This window comes from Scyliorhinus canicula, chromosome 13, assembly GCF_902713615.1.
Source record: "Scyliorhinus canicula chromosome 13, sScyCan1.1, whole genome shotgun sequence".
NCBI lineage: Eukaryota > Metazoa > Chordata > Chondrichthyes > Carcharhiniformes > Scyliorhinidae > Scyliorhinus > Scyliorhinus canicula.
The window spans coordinates 160,478,256-160,499,917 of record NC_052158.1 but is presented as its reverse complement, the minus strand read 5'-3'; the positions used below and the strand labels follow the sequence as shown (position 1 = coordinate 160,499,917).

Genomic DNA, 21,662 nt, shown 5'->3' with positions numbered 1-21,662 from the left:
GTCATTCCTTTGGAAGGGGCAGTGCGGATTATAGCATTCAGCGGCCCATAATCTGGACACTATAGAATCCCCCTTCAAATCGAGCATTTTCTATTTAGTTGCAGCCAGTCCAATTTCCCACTCCCGAGGAACGAGATTGTCATTGATGCCACACTCATTTTATTTTAAAGTAATTTTAAGTTTCTCAAGATGAGCAAAGAACATGTTCCTCATCAGCCAGTAACAGCTTGAAGTGCTCCCAGGGCGGGTACAGCACGGGGTAAGATACAGAGTAAAGAAAAAGGCACCAGGAGGTCAGAAAAAAACAGGGACGATAAGCAAACTGTAGTTGATGTGGAACCAGATATAAACCACAGAGTTTGATCCGAGCTGGAATTAAAGAAAGGCGGGAAAGCTGCCAGGATGCTTTGTTGGAAGTGAGTTGTGTCATAACAGGATTGGGCAAAGCTGGAATTACTCATTACCTACACCGATGTAGAGTGGGCGAGATACCACAGGTAGGATTGGGCAAAGCTGGAATTACTCATTACCTACACTGATGTAGAGTGGGCGAGATACCACAGGTAGCCTGATGATGTTGGGCGGATACCCCGACATGTCAGCTTGGGTAGAACTTCTTCCTTTGGTAAAGACAGAGGCACTGGCCTCGTTTAATACCTCCACTACTCCTGCTGTCTCCACGTGCAAGTCCCTTTTTATTATCCCCAATTGGCCAGACTCTTGCTTTTACCACCCTTTTATTAGTTACTGGCTTATAGAAGTCTTTGGGATTCCCTTTTAGGTTAGCTGACAAGTCTCTTTTCATGCTCCCCCCTTGTCTTTCTTATTATTTTTTTCACTTCCCCTCTGGTCCTTCTATATTCAACCTGATTCTCCGTTATATTTTACACCCGGCATCTGTCGGAGGCACACATCATCCTTTTCATCTTCACCTCCACCTGTCTCCTTGCCCAGGGTGTTGGAGATTTATTTCTCCTACCTTTCCCCTTCAGGGGAATGCATTGCCTGCAATACTTTGCTTTTGAAGGTGCGCCCGCCATCTTTCCTGCCAACATTTGATCACTCGATTCAGATGCATTCTCATCGCAACGAAGTTGGTTTTCCCCCAATTCATTACCCTGCTCTGGTTTGTTCCTTGTCCTTTTCCATGGCCATACTAAACCTTAAGGCATTCCGTCCTCCTTACCTGGCCTGGCCGATATATGACTCCAGACCCAGGCAATGTGACTGACTTTGTCCCCAAAAGCCCATTAGGCAATAAATTCTCCTATTGCTAGCGACACCCTCAAAAACAGGAAAGTAGGGGCAGCACGGTGGCATAGGAGTTAGCACTGTTGTTTCACGGCGCTGAGGTCCCAGGTTCGATCCCGGCTCTGGGTCACTGTCCGTGTGGTGTTTGCACATTCTCCCCGTGTTTGCGTGGGTTTCACCCCCACAATCCAACGATGTGCAGGGTAGGTGCATTGGCCACGCTAAATTGCCCCTTAATTGGGAAAAAAATGAATTGGGTACTCAATTTATTTTTAAAAAACACAGGAAAGGATCAAGAACCTCCAACTTTCTGTAGCAATTCCTTCCCCAGACTTTTTCTACAATGGAACATTCTGCCAAAAAGAAAGCAGAAAGCCTGAAAGAAGAAACTTATAAACATTAATTCAGAGCTAGGTTTCAGCTGGCAGCGTGAAGAATGGAGTTGGAGAGGATTCTCACATTGGCTGCCAGAATGGCTCACATGGAAACCGATCTGCTCCTGCACTTCATTACTGAAGGTCAAGGCTACAGGTGCCAAGGGAGAGCTTTTACCCTCCAGTTAAAGGGGAAACGCTCGTGCTGAAGTGAGGCCCCCCGACTATCGTATCGGGGCTTTCTATTTGCACATTTATCCATACCTCAGGAATCTCCTTCCCACCGACAAGGCCTTGCTGTGGGAGGTTTTGAAGGTGGCATTTGAAGTCTCTCTTACCCGATTAAATCGTGAATGGTTTTATCTCTTTCTCAGCCAATGGCAACCACAGATCGCCAGATAACCCGAGCAGAGATGTCAACCCTCAGGGGTCAGATTGCTAAATGATGATTTTACACTGAATGACTACCGCCTTTTAGAACATAGAACAGTACAGCACAGAACAGGCCCTTCGGCCCTCAATGTTGTGCCGAGCCATGATCACCCTACTCAAACCCACGTATCCACGCTATACCCGTAACCCAACAACCCCCCCCTTAACCTTACTTTTTAGGACACTACGGGCAATTTATCATGGCCAATCCACCTAACCCGCACATCTTTGGACTGTGGGAGGAAACCGGAGCACCCGGAGGAAACCCACGCACACACGGGGAGGACGTGCAGACTCCGCACAGACAGTGACCCAGCCGGGAATCGAACCTGGGACCCTGGAGCTGTGAAGCATTTATGCTAACCACCATGCTACTGTGCTGTTCTGGACTGATCCCGATGCATATGTTCTTTGACGAAGGGGTTTCTGGAGAGTGATCGTGAAAAAGGGCCCTTTACTCCCCCAACTAATGTGAGCTTCAGTCACATTTCATAATCATTCCTTGTCTATGTGGGATTAGAGGATTAACATTTGGAAAAGGGTTCCTCACTGTACTCGGGTGTCAGACCTGTTGCCAGTGGAATCCCAGCCTCTCTGCTAGAGTTGAATAACAGCACCTGGTGAAACCATTCAGCTCAGTGGGAGCAAAAGTAGCTGATTGAGTCCATCGCTGTTTACCAGACAGAAGCTCTCTACTAGGCGGCAGACAGCAGGAGCTTTGGGATATATGATAGCTTCTCACTCGCCTCCCCCACTTCCTGGAATAATACTTTTTCCATTCATTTATGGGACGTGAAAGTTGCTGACTAGGCTGGTGTTTATCGCCCAGCTCCTATTGTATTTAGAAGGTGGTGAGCTGCCTTCTTGAGCCGCTGCTGTCCATGTGGTGTAGGTACATCCACAGTGCTGTTAGGGAGAGAATCCCAGGATTTTGACCAGTGACGGTGAAAGAACAGCAATAGGTGGTGGTGTTTCCAGGCATCAGCTTCCCTCGTCCTTAGAGATGGTAGAGGTTGCGGGTTTGGTAGTTGCTACAGTGCACTGGGCGGCACGATGGCATTGTGGTTAGCATTGCTACCTCACAGCTCCAGGGTCCCAGGTTCAATTCCGGCCTTGGTTGACTGGGTGGAGTTTGCACTTTCTCCCGGTGTCTGCGTGGGTTTCCTCCGGGTGCTCCGATTTCCTCCCACAGTCCAAAGATGTGCAGGTTAGGTAGATTGGCTATGCTAAATTTCCCTTTAGTGTCCAAAAGGTCAAGTGGGATTACTGGGTTATGGGGATAACGCGGAGGCATGGGCAGGTTCTTTCCAAGGGCCGGTGGAGACTCGATGGGTGAATGGCCTCTTTCTGCTCTATAAGTTCGATAATTCTATGATCGTGTAGATGGTGCAGAGGTTTGGTAGGTGGCTGGAGAAACAATCATGGTCTGCACAAACATAGGCCAGTCTGGACCCGAGAGCATCACCCAAAGGTGTTGTCAGATGGAGAATGAAATGCCACGTTTTCCAACTCCAAACTTCTACCCAGTGATTGCTGCTGGAACGTGCACGAGTGGAGATCAAATGGGGACAGGTTAAATGACTTGGCCAGGTGGGGAACTGACTGAATCCAGAACCGTATCCAGAGTGTATCGAGACGCCAACGATGAGGGTGTAATTCGAGTGAAAGCAATCCATGGGCTGGGAAAAGTGTTAATAATTCTGGCTTCAGACAACGTGGACAATAGAAACTACAGGAGGAAATACCAGAATATTTGCACAGCACTGTTTCCAATTCTGTAATTTTAATGCTTTTTCCATATTATTAACCCTTTCACTGGTTTATATAACAATAGACCCGAGTAGATGTTTCCTATTTCCATCACACGGATGTCCTGCTGCCTTGGAACTTGATGCTGAAATCTCCCCCATTTGGCCCATCTAACAAAACTAATCCTACTGATCAACGAATCAATGAAAAGGGGCTCTTTATTCCATTCAAACTCCACTGAAGGGTGATCAAACAGACTGCACGCAATACTCCAGGTGTGGTCTCAAAAGTGTGCAAGTAGTTCAGAAGAAACAAGAGAGGGTAGAGCAAGGTGTGGGTGCTGGTTTGTGAACAACAGTAATCCTTCAGTGCTGTCAACAAGGAATTGGTTCATGAGTTCCACGTTGTACATCAATTATTCAGTTGTTTAAGATTTCCTTTCACCATTCTTGGCAGAGCAAGAAGGTAGCTTTGTGCAATCCAGATATGTCCCAGCTTGTTTCAATCTCGCAATTTATAACCATGGTTAACAGGTTACGAAAATTAACAGTTGACATTTATGGAAAATAGTCACTTGTACGGTGCCCATCAGCTGTAATGGAGATAAGGGCAGCCCGGTGGCCTAGTGGTTAGCACTGCTGCCTCACGGTCCCAGGTTCGATCCCGGCTCTGGGTCACTGTCCGTGTGGAGTTTGCACGTTCTCCGAGTGTCTGCGTGGGTCTCACCCCCACAACCCAAAAATGTGCAGAGTAGGTGGATTGGCCATGCTAAATTGCCCCTTAATTAGAAAAAATAATTGGGTAATCTAAATTATTTAAAAAACAAACTGTAATGGAGATTTATGGCAGCATCCAGCACTCACATAGGAGGTGGTTTAGCACACTGGGCTAAATAGCTGACTTGCAATGCAGAACAATGCCAGCAGCGCGGGTTCAATTCCCATACCGGCCTCCCCGACCAGGCGCCGGAATGTAGTGACTAGGGGCTTTTCACAGTAACTTCATTGAAGCCTACTTGTGACAATAAGCGATTATTATTATTAGGGCAGCACGGTAGCACAGTGGTTAGCACAACTGCTTCACAGCTCCAAGGTCCCAGGTTCGATTCCCGGCTTGGGTCACTGTCTGTGCGGAGTCTGCACATCCTCCCAGTGTGTGCGTGGGTTTCCTCCGGGTGCTCCGGTTTCCTCCCACAGTCCAAAGATGTGCAAGTTAGGTGGATTGGCCATGCTAAATTGCCCTTAGTGTCCAAATTGCCCTTAGTGTTGGGTGGGGTGGGGTTACTGGGTTATGGGGATAGGGTGGAGGTGTTGACCTTGGGTAGGGGGTAGGGTGCTCTTTCCAGGAGCCGGTGCAGACTCGATGGGCCGAATGGCCTCCTTCTGCACTGTAAATTCTATGATCTACACACCGAGGAGCATGGGTTCAAGTCCCATTTAGAGACCGTAGCACTGTCAAGATGCCATCTTTCAACTCAAATGTTCAACTCAGACCAGTTAGGACACCCTGGGGGTGTGAGCAGTCAGATCCAGCTGCACAGATCCCGCAGACCCAACATAAGAGTGAATTAACCAATGATTTGTGTTTTCCTGAGATCTTTCACCCTTGACTGCTCCAATGAGTGACAGGCACCAGATTTATAAGTAAAACATTAACAAATGGTTTATTTATAACAAGAGTGAAAGATTAACATCTAAAATGAAATAGTTGGCACTGTGGTTTACCAGTCTATATATTCCCCAAAACCAGTCCCACTCTCCACCCAGACACACACCAAGACAGAAACATGGTAACGGGGGAGGTTTGAGACAAATCTTCCCTGCTGCCGTGTGGCCTCTGTAGGTAGCACTCTTCTCCAAAGGCAACCCGCTGGGGTATTAGTTTGTATAAGCCATTCAATTGTTGCAATTCTGGCTTTAGACCACCTGATGGAGCTCAGACAGGAGATTCAGTTCTGTGCAAATTGGACCTCCAACCACCAGATGGAGTCTCCGTCTCCCTGAGATATTACTGGAAGTTTAAACCACAGAATTTTTTTTTATATAAAAGAGTGTCTTCCATTTGCCTGATCTCTGTACAGAGACTCTAGTTGATTTCGGAGATTGGGTTCTTCCCAGTTCTTCAGAGAGAGGATTAATGACCCACAGACCTGGTTCAGAAATTGCTTGCAATTTTCCACTCCACAAAGTCCCTTCAAGAGGAGCGACTTCACAGATCTGAGAAGGAGGTTTTTAAAATTGCCTGTGAGAGAGAGAGAGAGAGAGAGAGAGAGAGACACACACAGGCAGTGCCTTCCAGATGCTTCCAGGCTGAATCTCTCTTCAGAACTGATGACAAAGTGGACCTCTCCAGATGACCCGCCTTTCTTCCGGGAGATTACCAATGGCTCCGCCAAAGCAACATCGGAGATAGTTTAGAATTTCAGCTTCACCGATTGGCTGATTGCCAAGTATATCAAACTGACATCACGGGCTCTGCTACAGGAACTACAAGGGAAGACCTGGGCAAGTCCATCAGACCAAGGGTGTTGTAGCAGCTAGCAAAAAGACTGTAGATCAAAGGCAGCCAGGACAGGAATTTTAAAACAAGGAAACACAGAGGTTTTACAAAAGTTCCCAAACAGACCCCATCTGCCCTCAAGTGGATGGAACAATATCCCACGGCACTGAAAAAAAGTGGGGGAGTTCTCCTGATCAGACGTATTTGCCAAACTACCCTTCAAACACATGGGGCGTGATTCTCCATTGGTGTGATCCTCCACTTCGCTGGCAGCACACTAACGCTCGCGGGTTTCCCCGACCGCGTGGGGGTGCCCACAATGGGAAACCGCATTGGCCGGCAGGCGGGACGAGGATCCCGCCCATCATCATTTATTTCATTGCTGTTTGTGGGAGCTTGCTCTGCACAAATTGGTTGCTGTCTTCTCCACAATGAATGTGCTTCAAAAGTAGGACGAGATCATGTAAAGCATTCCAAAGAAAAAAAAGAGGTATCATTTTTGTAAGACACCAGCGATGTGATGGAAAACTCACCATATATGTACTGTGGCGACGAGATCAGGTCAGTAACTCATCTCCTGACTCTCCCAAAGCCTGTCCACCATCTACAAGACACAAGTCAGGAGTGTGATGGAATACTCTCCACTTGCCTAGACGAATGCAGCTCCAACAACACTCAAGAAGCTCAATACCATCCAGGATAAAGAAACCTGCTTGATTACTCCTCCTTCCCCAAACGTTCAAACCCTCCGCCGCTGACAAACAGTGACAGCCGTGTGTACCATCCACAAGATAAACTGCAGTAACTCACCGAGGTTCCTTAAACAGCACCTTCCAAATCCACGACCACTATTATCTAGAAGGACAAGATCAGCAGATACCTGGGAACCCCACCACCTGGAGGTTCCCCTCAAGTGACTTGGAAATATATATCACCACGAGATCAAAATCCTGGAACTCCCTCCCTAACAGCACAGTGGGTGTACCTACACCTCAGGGACTGCAGCGGTTCAAGAAGGCAGCTCACCACCACCTACCCGTGGGCAATTAGGGCTGGGGCACAATGCTGTTAAATGCACCTTTTTGAAAGCTGCCTTTTTGAAAGTGAGTCCACAGAAAGCGACGGGCCCCGACAGAGTCCATGGGCGAGCACTCAGAGCCTGTGCAGACCAGCTGCCGACTGTATTCACAGATATCTTCACCACCTCGCTCCTCGGCTCCGAGGTCCTCACCTCCTTCAAGAAGACCACCATAATACCAGTACCAAAGAAGAAGAAGGTATCCTGCCTGAACGACTACCGACCAGTGGCCGTAACGTCCATTATCACGAAATGCATCGAGCAGCTACTCATGAGTCAGATCAATGCCAGCCTCCCAGACGGTCTCAATCCACTGCAGTTTGCCTATCGCCACAACCGGTCCACAGCAGACACTATCTCCCTGGCTCTGCAATCAACACTCAAACACCTCGACAACAAGGACACCTATGTCAGACTGCTGTTCATGGCCTACAGCTCAGCCTTCAACACCATTATCCTAACAAGACTAATAAACAAACTCCGCAATCTTGGACTTGACCCCTCCCTGTGCAGCTGGATCCGCGACTTCCTCACCAACAGACCCCAATCTGTCAGGGTAGGCAACAGCACCTCCTCCACAATAGTCCTCAACACCGGGGCCCCGCAAGGATGTGTGCTCAGTCCTCTACTGTACTCCCTATACACAAATCACTGTGTGGCAACATTTGTTTGCAGATGATACGACTGTATCACAAACAACGACGAATGAGACTACAGGAAGGAGATAAATCACTTGGTGTACCGAGAAAACCTCTCTCTAAATATTGGAAAGACCAAGAACTGATCATCGACTTCAGGAAGCGCAGCACGACACACAGTCCCGTCTGCATCAATGGCTCCGAAGTGGAGATGGTCGATAGCTTTAAGTTCCTGGGGGTCACCATCACCAACAGTCAGTCCTGGTCCACTCACGTTGATGCAACAGCCAAGAAAGCCCAACAACGTCTCTACTTCCTACGGAAGCTAAAGAGGCATGTCTACATCGACTCTCACAAACTTCTACAGATGTGCCATAGAGAGCATCCTATCCGGCTGCATCACAGCCTGGGATGGCAACTGCTCGGCCCAAGATCACCAGAAACTGCAGAGTGTGGTGAACTCATCCGAACGCATCACACAAGCTTGCCACCCACACAATGATTCTGTCTACACCACCCGCTGCCTCAGGAAGGCAGACAGCATTATTAGAGACCCCTCCCACCCAGGCATTGCCTTCTTCCAGACCCTTCCATCAGGCAGAAGGTACAGAAGTCTGACGACCCCGCACATCCAGACATAGGAACAGCTTCTTCCCCACAGCTACAAGACTCCTCAACAACTCCCTCCCAGACTGATTGGTTCCCTGTCAGAACACTATTCATGATGTCCTATGCTGCTCTTGTTCACGTATTTGCTTTGTTTGGCCCCTTGATCCGCACTGTAACCAATCACTGTTTGTCGATGTACCATTTATTAATGCTCTCTGTTGATTATTCTGGTGTCTACGGTGTACATATTGTGTACGTTCCTCAGCCGCAGAAATTTTTTTTTCACTGTGACAATAAATCAAATCAAACCTGGATTGATGCAGCTTCAACACAACAGAAGCTCAACATTGCCCACAACAGTGCCTCTTGCTTACTCAGTACCCCTTACCCCTGCCTGGACCCCGTACCCCGTACCCCTGCCCCCTGCCTGGACCCCGTACCCCAGCCTGGACCCCCGTACCCCAGCCGGGACCCCGTCCCCCTGCCTGGACCCCGTCCCCCTGCCTGGACCCCGTCCCCCTGCCTGGACCCCGTCCCCCTGCCTGGACCCCGTACCCCTGCCCGGACCCCGTACCCCTGCCCGTACCCCTGCCTGGACGCCGTGCCCCTGCCGGGTCCCCGTACCCCTGCCGGGTCCCCGTACCCCAGCCGGGACCCCGTACCCCTGCCGGGACCCCGTACCCCAGCCTGGACCCCGTACCCCAGCCTGGACCCCGTACCCCAGCCTGGACCCCGTACCCCAGCCTGGACCCCGTACCCCAGCCTGGACCCCGTCCCCCTGCCTGGACCCCGTCCCCCAGCCTGGACCCCGTCCCCCAGCCTGGACCCCGTCCCCCAGCCTGGACACCGTGCCCCTGCCGGGACCCCGTGCCCCTGCCGGGACCCCGTGCCCCTGCCGGGACACCGTGCCCCTGCCGGGACCCCGTACCCCTGCCGGGACCCCGTCCCCCTGCCCGTACCCCTGCCGGGACCCCGTACCCCTGCCGGGACCCCGTACCCCTGCCGGGACCCCGTACCCCTGCCGGGACCCCGTACCCCTGCCTCGACCCCGTACCCCTGTCTCGACCCCGTACCCCTGCCTCGACCCCGTACCCCTGCCTGGACCCAAACCGGACACCGTACCCCTGCCTGGACCCAAACCGGACACCGTGCCCCTGCCTGGACCCCGTACCCCTGCCCCCTGCCCAGACCCAGTACCCCTGCCTGGACCCCGTACCCCAGCCTGGACCCCGTCCCCCTGCCGGGACCCCGTGCCCCTGCCTGGACCCCGTACCCCTGCCTGGACCCCGTACCCCTGCCTGGACCCCGTGCCCCTGCCTGGACCCCGTACCCCTGCCTGGACCCCGTACCCCTGCCTGGACCCCGTACCCCTGCCTGGACAGGCTACAAAACAAAAATGAGGAAATAAACACAGGGGCTGTAGAGTTTACAGGTTGGAAATCTGGCTCAACTGTCAGAGACCAAGAGAGTCCCCAACAGTGTGATGGTTCAGCGCATCCCATTAGTCAGACACTGCCCACCTCAGCCAGTAAAATACTGACCCTCCAACGTCTGCCTTTCTTGCTCCATATGGGAGAAGAGGAGAGAGCTAGTACCAAAGATTCCAGCTTGGAAGGGACTTGTGCCCTGGTATGAACAATGACCCACATCCCACAGCAAGTATACACAAGACGATGCGGATAGATGATTTTGACGTCGATGTTATGTGTGAGACGGACTGTCCCCTTCCGGTGGCATTGTATGACTGACAAAGGTCACTCTCAATGCAGTGTAGGCGTTGCCGTAGGCAACAGATTGATACAGTTAATTGAGCCATTGGTACAACTCCCACATGCTTCACCTTGTGTCTAACAGATGGAGGCACCGTCTACATCATCTGTATTTTTCATCAACACAAATTCGAAGCCGATGTGATCGTCATAGATCAGTTCCATGGGCCGGATTCCATGGGCCGGATTCCATGGGCCGGATCATAGATCAATTCCATGGGCCGGATTTTCAAAACCTTTCTTTGTGTGGTTCAGATCCTGGGATGGATGGTGTAGTGTTCACAAAGACCACAATTGGCTTTTATATTAAACAAAGCTAAAGATTTATTTGCACTGCTTAATTGAATTTGACTCTTACTTCTATATAACTAATTGACAATAAACATACAGACACTAATACAATAACTATGATCTGCTCTCACTCACACTATCTTTCCTGTAGACTGTTCTCTGGCCTTCTCCTCCATTCTCTCCCAGAAGGCTTCACATTGATGCTTTATACAGTTCTGCATCTAGCTCCCTCTAGTAATTGATACGGACATAACATTAATGTCACACCTGGTACAGGAAATGTGCAGAATAGAAAAGGTTGACAGAGTAACAGAACCAGTCACGTGCCAAAGAGATAGGACTTTCTACCAGAGGGGGTTCTGGATGCTTTGCCGTTGAATATATTTCATGCCGACATTGACCGATTTCTCAAGGAAGGTTTACGGGGAGAGGGCGAGAGAGGTGAAATGAAAATGAAAATGAATATCGCTTATTGTCAAAAGTAGGCTTCAAATGAAGTTACTGTGAAAAGCCCCTAGTCACCACATTCCGTGAGAATTGAACCGTGCTGCTGGCCTGCCTTGGTCTGCTTTCAAAGCCAGCTCGTTAGCCCTGTGCTAAACTAGCTCCGACTTACGGAGCAGGCTCGAGGGGCCAGATGGCCTACTCCTGCTCCTAGTTCTTATGACTTAAAATGTGCTGAAGTCCAAAATTAGCCGCGCTCATGTGGGACGGACATGTCGTGTGGCCAATGGAGTGTCTCGCTTGGCGGCCACAGAGCACAGCTGAGAGTTACCTTTGCTGTTGCTGGGTAATGAAACCAAACATAGATCCAGGCAGGGTAAGGGCGACAAGTTTCATTCACTATTGGCTCTGCAGGGAAGCAGTTGGCTTTTTCTGACAATCCATTGGTCACTTTTATCCAGACCGCTTTTCAAATTTTGAACTGAATGGGCATTTATTCTCAGATTAGGGCCTTTCTTTCACGGGATGTGGCCGTTGCTGACTGGGCCAGCATTTTGTGCCCGTCCTTAATTGCCCTTGAACGGAGTGGCTTGCTCGGAAGTTTGAGAGGGCAGTTCAGAGTCAACCACCTTGTGGTGGGCCTGGAGTCACATGTAGGCCAGACCGGGTAAGGACGGCAGATTTCCTTCCCTAAAGGACATTAGTGGACCAGATGGATTTTTTACCATAATTGACGTTGTCACGGCCACCATTACCAAGACTATCTTTATATTCTGGATTATTTTTTACAGGCAGTAGGATTTGATCCTGTGACCCCAGAGTGTTAGTCCACGTCGCTGGGTTATCAGTTCAGCGAAATCTCCACCAAGCCGCCACCTCCCAAATCTCTCCAGCCCCTGTCTTGGAAAACAGAAAGACACAACCAGATCCTCAGAATTCAACATGGTGCCTTTTAACTGGAAAAGTTAGAACCTGTTACCCTTCCTGAAAATAGAAGCTTGGAATGTTTAATTCAAAACAAAACTCAGAGGAAATCGGACACTAACAGTAAACCAGATCTCCTGCAAATGAAGTTTGAGTTCCCAAGTCTCTCTGCAGACACAGTATAGATGGGACACGATTCCGACTATTTCACCAGCTCAATATTAGAAAGCAGTATTAACTTCCCAAATCTACGTTTTCAAAGCCGAGTTGGACACACTCTGCCAGGAAATCTCAAGTTAGCTTTTAAACTGCTTTCCCTTCAATCCATCGACACACGAGACTCCCCCTCCTACCCCTGGCTTAGAGGCACGAGCTTGGATTTCGACTGGAGCCAGTCACATGTGATGGTTCATCCACCAGAGGTTACTGAAGTTGGCAGGAAACTGTGCGGAACAAGGCCATTAACCCCTTCACAGAGAGAGAATCTCAGGGTGCAACGGCCCAACTTCACACAGGCTGTTCAGCAGGTGAAAGCAGATTGGTCAGGCATTATTCAACGGCCGGTCAATGCTGAGGGGTGTCGGGAGCGGGGTGTGTAACTGGCTTGAAAGTACGAACGTGCTTCATAGCACCACCGTACTTTCTCCAGAGTTTTATATTTCTGACCATATTCATGGATATGGAGAATGAGTGAGAGAATGTGAGAGAGAGAGAGAGAGAGAGAGACACAGAGAGAGAGTGGGCAAACAGACGATAAAGCTCAAAGTGGTGGTTGGTGGGTTGGGAGCAGACACGGATTGATGACAAACAGACGTCAGTCCCTGTGCTTTACAAATGCCTCATGACTGAATAAAGCATTCAAGGGAGCTGATCTCACCAGCCACAGGACTGTGGTTGCTCACACCAACCCGACACATCAACAATGCACGGAAAATATTACACACAGCAGAATCATTAGTTAATTCACTGTTCCACATCTTCCAGGGATCACAAGGAGGCCATTCAGCCCATTGTGCCTGTGATTGGCTCAATCCGATTATTCCCACTCTCTGGCTCTTTCTCATGGTCCTGTGAATTTTTATTTTTTATTTCACTATTTCTGCTTCGCAAGTTCCTGCTCAATCTGCTCCCACCGCCCTACTTGGACAGTACCCTCCAGATCACAACAACTGATTAAAAACTGATTTCCTCTGCTGCTTTTGGCGATGGTCTGAATTCAGTGTCCCCGGGTTACTGACTCTCCTGTTCGCAAACTCGGTTTTAATTTATTGCAGTAAATCTCTCCTTTTCCTTCAGTTCAGCAAGAACAACAATTCCAGCTTCTCTTCTCGCTCACACTCATCTCATCAAGACGGGAATGAACACTGCCAATCCTGTCCCTTCCTGGGACACTCCGCCTAAACCTGACAGCACGGTAGAACAGTGGTTAGCACAGTTGCGTCATGGTCAATTCCTGACTTGGCTCACTGTCTGTACGGAGTCTGAAAGTTCTCTCCGTGTCTGTGTGGGCTTCCTCGGGGTGCTCCGGTTTCCTCCCACATATGTGCGGGTTAGGTGGATTGACGACGCTAAATTGCCCTTCGTGTCCAAGAAGGTTGGGTGGGGTTACTGGGTTACGGGGATAGGGTGGAGATGTGGGCTTCGGTCGAGTGCTCTTTCCAAGGGCCGGTGCAGACTCGATGGGCCGAATGGCCTCCATCGGCACTGTAAATTCTACAAAGCTATGGACAGGAGGCCATTCTGTCTTTTCAGCCTGTTCCAGCCCACCATTTAATTAACACCATGGCTGACCTGCATCCATTTATCTATCCACCTTTAAACCATAACCTTTGATCGGAGTCTTTTATATTTCAAGCATCCATGGCCTTTTGGGGCGGAAAGAGAGCTTCAAACTCTCGCCCCGCTGCTCCTCGATATCACCCCTGTACAGCCTGGCACTACTTCTGGACCAAGATGTCCTCATCATTTAACCTCCGAAACCCAGCATCATTCTGCTGAATCTGCATTTTTAGGGGCTCGACCAGTATTTATGGCCCATGTCTAATTGCCCTTGAGAAGGTGGTAGTCAGGTGCCTTGTTGAACCCGCTGCAGTCCGTGTGGTGTAGGTACTGTGCACTCTTCAAGGCCAACATGTCCTTGAGATTTGACCCTACTCCAGATGAGAAGGATTCAGTTGCACACAGCATCACTGATAAACATTAACAGAAAAAAAGCTAAATATTGTGGTTGCTGGAAAATAGAAATAAAAACAGAAATAATCGGCAGGTCAGACAGACTCTGTGGAGAGAGAAACAGAGTTAAGGGGCTGGATTCTCGGTAAACGGGGCTGTGTTCAAGCCGCCGGGAAAACCTGCGCCAGCAGTCTGCCAAGGTGAGGAATTCTCACCTTTCTAGGGAGCTAGGTTGCCACCCGAGTCATTGGCGCCATTCCAGCTGGCACCAAAGGGCCGGTGTGACCTCATGTATGTGCGGAACGGCCGGCGTGACCTCACACATGCGTGGGGGGTTCTCTTCTCTGCGCCGGCCCCCGGGCAACATGGCAGAGCTCTATAGTGGCCCGGCGAGGAGGAAAGGCGGCCCCCACGGTAGAAGCCCGCCCGCAGGTCGGTGGGCCCCGATCGCGGGCCAGGCCAGCGTGGGGGTCCCCTCCTGGGGTCGGATCCCCCCCCCTGCACAGTCCCGAGGACCACAGCCGCACCCTCACCTGCCAGGTCCCGCCGTGTGTGAGGTGAGTAATTCACGCCGGTTGGATTGGCCAAAAATGGACGGCCGCTCAGCCCATCGGGGCCCGGAGAATCGCCGGGGTGGGGCGCTGTGACCAGCGTGGCGGGAATCCCGCCCCCGCATGAAAAACAGCACCGGAGCATAGGGCAGCCGGTACCAGGGTAGGATTCACGCCTGCTCCCGGGGATTCTCCGGGGTCTGCAGGGTCAGAGAATCCCAGCCAATGTTTCAGGTCAATGAACGGTTACAGACCTTAAACTTGAACTCTCTCTCCACAGAGATGCAGAGTGATTCCAGCATTTTCCATTCTTATTCCATCAGCGCTTCCCAGCTACTTTGAGCAAGGCCCTAGAACATGGTTAGAATTTGTGCAGTGAATCCTTCAAGGAGATGGAGAATAGGTCAAAGTAAACACAACAACAAAAACAAAAGTCAGGTACTGACCCTTTAAAGCAGCAAACTCAAACCCAAAACTAAAATCAACTCCCTCCTGGTACTCGGAATTTAAAACTTCAACCCAGTTACAAATCAGGCAGAAAAATCACATCCAGGCACAGGAGTGGGAATATTCCTGGCTCACAGCTGTTGCTTGGATGAACTCCTATTGGGGACTACTTTCACAACAGCATAATCCTTGGATAATCCCAAACACCGAGAGATTTTCCAGGGTTTTCGAAGCTGGGATTGCTTTCAAAAGATATTTAAATGATGAAGCACAGAGAGCTGTGTCCAAATATTATGAACCCTCAACACACACATAGAGAGAGAGACAGAGAGAGAAAAGTGAGTGATTCATTTGGAACAATTCTGTAACACTATCAGTAAATCCAGGTTAAGATTAAGAACACTCATCTCCTGGTTTCCAAAACAGGGATATTGATTGTGGCACATAAAGGGACCATCCTTTAAAACAGAGATAAGGAGGAATTTCTACAGCCAGAGGGGGGTGAATCTGTGGAACTCTTTGCCGCAGAAGGCTGTGGAGGCCAAATCACTGAGTGTCTTTAAGACAGAGATAGATAGGTTCTTGATCAATAAGGGGATCAGGGGTTATGGGGAGAAGGCAGGAGAATGGGGATGAGAAAATATCAGCCATGAGTGAATGGTGGAGCAGACTCGATGGGCCGAGTGACCTAATTCTGCTCCTTTGTCTTATGGACTCAGAATCGTGAGTGAAATACTTCAACATTAAAAAAGTAGCAGCGGGAATATCAGTGGGACAAAGCTTCTGACCCGCCGGCACATCCCGGTCATATTGTCGGCCCAACAAAAGCCTACGGAGCCAGGGATCTGGATTTCCCGGAAGTCCTCGGAAAATATGCGCACACCGGCTGAATGGGGGCGGGGCCTCCGAGGACCTCCGGTATAAAGCTGACCGGCTCACAACCGACCGACACTCACTCGGAGGAGTACTTTGTACGATAGTCTCTCCAACAAATTTCAATAAACCTCCCGTTTATCCTGTAACCCGATGTGGACTCCTTCGTTTGGGGGCGTTGTCATGGGAGAGTCCCTTTAAGAAATGTTTTTGTCTTATCACATGGCTTCAGTGATGTCATTGTGTGGGTGGAACTGGGCTGTGGCTCGGAGTTTTATTTTCGCTTTGAGTTTGAACTGGTTTGTACAGCTGCACAGTACAGATTGAAAAAGAAGGTTTTTTTTCTCTTTCTCTTCATTTTAAAAGTTGTTTCCAGACTGCTTGATAACTTGAAAAGAAATAATAGTTTTTTGGAAGAAAGTCAAATCTGCTGTTTTGGAAATGACACAAGAGCATCCAAACCAGGTCTGAGTGCTGTGTGCTGGGCCCACCTTTAAAAGGGGGTTTCTAGTTAATGGGATGTTGTTATTAAATTGTAACAGTTAAAGGGGGAAATTTATTAAGGGTTATACATAGAGTACTGTAGCTGTGTGGGAGATTTATGTTGGCAGTAGATAAAAATGCTTACTGTGTGTGTTTATAAAAACGTTAACAAAATTCATAGAATAAACTTTACTTTTGATTAAAAATGCTTCAGACTTCTGTTGAATAACAGCTGAAAGGTAGGCTCTTGTGCTCCACATAACCAAAATAAGTTAACAGTTGTCGGTCAGGTGAACTCTATGATATACTTTGGAGTTTTCTAAACCCTGGCCCATAACTACCGGTTATAACACCGTCAACGAGGATAAACTAACGGTCCCCTGTTGACCTGTGACCTTGCTCCTGGACCACACCCTGGCGCTCCCATTGCTAGTTAGGACTGCGGTCCATAACGATGCCTTTATTCAGCCGCTTGAACAATGCAGAGTTGAAGGATGGACCCGTTAGGCTTAGCACCTGCATTACTATTTTCGCAGCAACAACATTACGCACGATGAGAGACAGATAGTGATATAACTTTTGACGTTTGGGGTTCTAACGCACGGGGTGATCCACGATCTCACGTATCCAGTTGCATTAACACCCACACTTTTGAACAGTTGATGGAAATCGTTGGGCGACATTTCTGCACCCCCCCCTGCCCTCGATCATCCAGGCTCCTACTGGGCTATCATGCACCGTGTAACAGACCGGTCCGGGCTCCTATAGGGCACCGTGTAACAGACCGGTCCGGGCTCCTATAGGGCACCGTGTAACAGACCGGTCCGGGCTCCTATAGAGCACCGTGTAACAGACCGGTCCGGGCTCCTATAGGGCACTGTGTAACAGACCGGTCCGGGCTCCTATAGGGCACCGTGTAACAGACCGGTCCTGGCTCCTATAGGGCACCGTGTAACAGACCGGTCCGGGCTGCTATAGGTCACTGTGTAACAGACCGGTCCACTATAGGGCACCGTGTAACAGACCGGTCCGGGCTCCTATAGAGCACCGTGTAACAGACCGGTCCGGGCTCCTATAGGGCACCGTGTAACAGACCGGTCCGGGATCCTATAGGGCACTGTGTAACAGACCGGTCCGGGCCCCTATAGGGCACTGTGTAACAGACCGGTCCGGGATCCTATAGAGCACCGTGTAACAGACCGGTCCGGGATCCTATAGAGCACCGTGTAACAGACCGGTCCGGGATCCTATAGAGCACCGTGTAACAGACCGGTCCGGGATCCTATAGAGCACCGTGTAACAGACTGGTCCGGGCTCCTATAGGGCACTGTGTAACAGACCGGTCCGGGCTCCTATAGGGCACTGTGTAACAGACCGGTCCGGGTTCCTATAGGTCACCGTGTAACAGACCAGTCCGGGCTCCTATAGGGCACCGTGTAACAGACCGGTCCACTATAGGGCACTGTGTAACAGACCGGTCCGGGCTCCTATAGGGCACCGTGTAACAGACCGGTCCGGGCTCCTATAGGGCACCGTGTAACAGGCCGGTCCGGGCTCCTATAGGGCACCGTGTAACAGACCGGTCTGGGCTCCTATAGGGCACCGTGTAACAGACCGGTCCACTATAGGGCACCGTGTAACAGACCGGTCCGGTCCACTATAGGGCACCGTGTAACAGACCGGTCCGGGCTCCTATAGGGCACCGTGTAACAGACCGGTCCGGGCTCCTATAGGGCACCGTGTAACAGACCGGTCCACTATAGGGCACCGGTAACAGACCGGTCCGGGCTCCTATAGGGCACCGTGTAACAGACCGGTCCGGGCTCCTATAGAGCACCGTGTAACAGACCGGTCCGGGCTCCTATCGGGCACCGTGTAACAGACCGGTCCGGGCCCCTATAGGGCACCGTGTAACAGACCGGTCCGGGCTCCTATAGGGCACCGTGTAACAGACCGGTCCGGTCCACTATAGGGCACCGTGTAACAGACCGGTCCGGGCTCCTATAGGGCACCGTGTAACAGACCGGTCCGGGCCCCTATAGGGCACTGTGTAACAGACCGGTCCGGTCCACTATAGGGCACCGTGTAACAGACCGGTCCGGGCCCCTATAGAGCACCGTGTAACAGACCGGTCCGGGCTCCTATAGGGCACCGTGTAACAGACCGGTCCGGTCCACTATAGGGCACCGTGTAACAGACCGGTCCGGGCTCCTATAGGGCACCGTGTAACAGACCGGTCCGGGCTCCTATAGGGCACCGTGTAACAGACCGGTCCGGGCTCCTATAGGGCACCGTGTAACAGACCGGTCCGGGCTCCTATAGGGCACCGTGTAACAGACCGGTCCGGGCCCCTATAGGGCACCGTGTAACAGACCGGTCCGGGCTCCTATAGGGCACCGTGTAACAGACCGGTCCACTATAGGGCACCGTGTAACAGACCGGTCCGGGCTCCTATAGGGCACCGTGTAACAGACCGGTCCGGGCTCCTATAGGGCACCGTGTAACAGACCGGTCCACTATAGGGCACCGTGTAACAGACCGGTCCGGGCTCCTATAGGGCACCGTGTAACAGGCCGGTCCGGGCTCCTATAGGGCACCGTGTAACAGACCGGTCTGGGCTCCTATAGGGCACCGTGTAACAGACCGGTCCACTATAGGGCACCGTGTAACAGACCGGTCCGGTCCACTATAGGGCACCGTGTAACAGACCGGTCCGGGCTCCTATAGGGCACCGTGTAACAGACCGGTCCGGGCTCCTATAGGGCACCGTGTAACAGACCGGTCCACTATAGGGCACCGTGTAACAGACCGGTCCGGGCTCCTATAGGGCACCGTGTAACAGACCGGTCCGGGCTCCTATAGAGCACCGTGTAACAGACCGGTCCGGGCTCCTATCGGGCACCGTGTAACAGACCGGTCCGGGCTCCTATAGGGCACCGTGTAACAGACCGGTCCGGGCTCCTATAGGGCACCGTGTAACAGACCGGTCCGGTCCACTATAGGGCACCGTGTAACAGACCGGTCCGGGCTCCTATAGGGCACCGTGTAACAGACCGGTCCGGGCCCCTATAGGGCACCGTGTAACAGACCGGTCCGGGCTCCTATAGGGCACCGTGTAACAGACCGGTCCGGGCTCCTATAGGGCACCGTGTAACAGACCGGTCCGGGCCCCTATAGGGCACCGTGTAACAGACCGGTCCGGGCTCCTATAGGGCACCGTGTAACAGACCGGTCCGGGCTCCTATAGGGCACCGTGTAACAGACCGGTCCACTATAGGGCACCGTGTAACAGACCGGTCCGGGCTCCTATAGGGTCCCAGCAGTTACAATGCATTTAGATGATCTATGAGCACGCGGACTCCCTTCGTGCCCTCTACCAGTGACAAGTGCCGTTCCTGAGGATCTAGGGGCAGGGCCTATGGGAGCCCACGATGCCATCGTCCACCCTCCCCTTGGACCCCCCACTGCCAGTATCCTCCTTGTGCTCAGAGACAGGGTGTGAACTCCCAGGGGCGTCCTGGGGCTCGGGGGGGGGGGGGGAGGGGGGGGGGGGGGGGGACTGAAGTACAGACTCCGCCCACCACGATGTTCCAATCGTAAGAAACATTCCCACCCATGGTACAATCCAGGTTCCTCTGGCACTGAAGGTTTGTCAGTCCTCATCTGTCTCGATCTCTCCTCCTCCTTCTTGTCAACGGTTCATGGAGGGGTTTTGAACTTGGGTGGTGGGGGGGGGGGGGGGGGGGGGGGGTGTGATCCTTATTGTGGGCCTGACATAATCCTACAGAGTCAGGTACCTGGTGTGGTAGTCACTACTAGTAGCGTTACATGTATTATGGTAAGGCCCGTATAGTAGAGGTACATGGGTAAATCCCTGCCTGCTGGCTTCGTTCAATAGGCGGCGTATAAATGTGTGCGCTCACCGGTGCTGCAGCCATTCTGGTTCCAGCTACAGGAGGCACAACATCTTTGCTCAATAAAGCCTCGATTATTCCACTGCTCTCGTCTTTGTGGTAATTGATGATGCATCATCTGGTTTTCCCAGAAGCCTTCGGAAAATACCCGCTACTCCCGCTGAACAAGGGCGGGGCCTCTTAGGATCTCAGGCATCAAGCCGGCTGACTCACAACCGACCGGCACTCACTCGGAGGAGCAGCTTCTACGGACGTCTCCATAATAAACTTCAATAAACCTTGTTTAGCCTGCAACCCGGCGTGGAGTCCTTCCCTTGGGAGCAAATTATAGCTTCATTCATCAAAAGATTGTATGATGGAGAGAGTGTACAGGGACCTTTACTCTGTATCTAACCCCGTGCTGTCCCTGTCCTGGGAGTGTTTGATGGGGACAGTGTAGATGGATCTTTACTCTGTACCTAACCCTGTGCTGTACCTGTCCTGGCAGTGTTTGATGGGGACAGTGTAGATGGATCTTTACTCTGTACCTAACCCCGTGCTGTACCTGTCCTGGGAGTGTTTGATGGGGACAGTGTGGAGGGAGCTTTACTCTGTATCTAACACCGTGCTGTACCTGTCCTGGGAGTGTTTGATGGGGACAGTGTAGAGGGAGCTTTACTCTGTATCTAACCCCGTGCTGTACCTGTCCTGGGAGTGTTTGATAGGGACAGTGTAGAGGGAGTTTTACTCTGTATCTAACCCCGTGCTGTACCTGTCCTGGGAGTGTTTGATGGGGACAGTGTAGAGGGAGCTTTACTCTGTATTTAACCCCGTGCTGTACCTGCCCTGGGAGTGTTTGATGTGGACAGTGTAGAGGGAGCTTTACTCTGTATCTAACCCCGTGTTGTACCTGTCCTGGGAGTGTTTGATGGGGACAGTGTAGAGGGAGCTTTACTCTGTATCTAACCCCGTGCTCTACCTGTCCTGGGAGTGTTTGATGGGGACAGTGTAGAGGGAGCTTTACTCTGTATCTAACCCCGTGCTGTACCTGTCCTGGGAGTGTTTGATGGGGACAGTGTAGAGGGGGCTTTACTCTGTATCTAACCCCGTGCTGTACCTGTCCTGGGAGTGTTTGATGGGGGACAGTGTAGAGTGAGCTTGACTCTGTATCTGACCCCGTGCTGT

The 21,662-nt window shown here is 51.2% G+C and overlaps 1 protein-coding gene across 1 annotated transcript in view; it reads right to left on the bottom strand.

The window, feature by feature from the left end:
• Positions 1-21,662, bottom strand: part of p3h2 (prolyl 3-hydroxylase 2) — a 226,237-nt gene that overhangs the window by 176,392 nt on the left and 28,183 nt on the right. The gene's annotated exons all lie outside the window — the stretch shown is intronic.